This window comes from Pogona vitticeps, chromosome 3, assembly GCF_051106095.1.
Source record: "Pogona vitticeps strain Pit_001003342236 chromosome 3, PviZW2.1, whole genome shotgun sequence".
NCBI lineage: Eukaryota > Metazoa > Chordata > Lepidosauria > Squamata > Agamidae > Pogona > Pogona vitticeps.
In genome coordinates this window covers 30,754,610-30,755,707 of record NC_135785.1, presented here as the reverse complement: position 1 = coordinate 30,755,707, position 1,098 = coordinate 30,754,610, and positions in this window count along the sequence as shown.

Below are 1,098 nucleotides of genomic sequence, written 5' to 3'. Positions count from 1 at the left end.
ACAGTACCACAAGCTTAGCTAAGTTTCAGGAACTCAGAAACTAATCTCAGAAAAAGTCTGCAACTGAAAAGTCTTGAAGCAAACACCTTTCTTTCAGCCCTCTGAGATATTTATGTTCCTTCAACAGCATCCAATTCTCCTTTGCATTTGTCTTATGCTTCCCCTTTGAGTCTCAAACAAGTGTATCCAAAAACTTCTTGTCCTCTTCGCCAGCTGAAACAATTTTCTAGGAGATGTATGGGAAGAAATAATCTAATCTTGATGCACAATGACTGACGATGAGAAGACTGAAGAGAAACCACACCATGACTGTCTTACCTGAAGCACTTAGAGGCTGGATAAGCACATTGTTCTCAAAGATAGAATTCTGAAGGAGAATTATGCATATATTACAACTAATATAAGCCTGAATTATAATGCAAAATGTAGTGGAGTGGGAGGTAGACAATGGTTGATAGAATGCTCAAAGAAAGCATTATTTAAGGTTTAATTATTCACTGGGGGAAGTTCTGTATGAAAAGAAAAAAAAGAGAGGAGAAAACTGAAAGTTCAACCTTGAGACCACTGAAATCATTGCAGTAGGAAAAAACATGGAACATGCAATATTTTCTGCCTCTGATCTTATATATACAGGACAATAAATAATTTGTGTTTTCTACTGATTAAGAATGTTTTATCAGATAGTATCTGATAAAGCTGAGGAAGTGGACTTGTCCAAAAAAGCTGACATTCAAATATAGCAGCAACTCTTTAAGATGCCACAAAGTTTTAGTCTTTTTTAGTCTTGTTTTCTTTTTGCCTGTTATTTGAAAGATACATTCTAAGGAGAGCAGTGAAGCTATTAATGCAGAACATCATGTAGACTTTTTCCTTAGAGGACATCTATGCTCATTCAAAAGCAGTGCTGCAGGCTCAGTAGTGAAAATACTTGCAATAAATATTCCCATTTCAGGACATAAAATGCAATGACACATTATCAGAGTTCTATGAAATAAATGAATACATGTCAAACACAATTAGTTTGTCTTTAAGGTGCCACAATGTTCTTGTTTTGTTTCTATTTTTATTCATTTATTTATTTATTTAACTTATATGCCA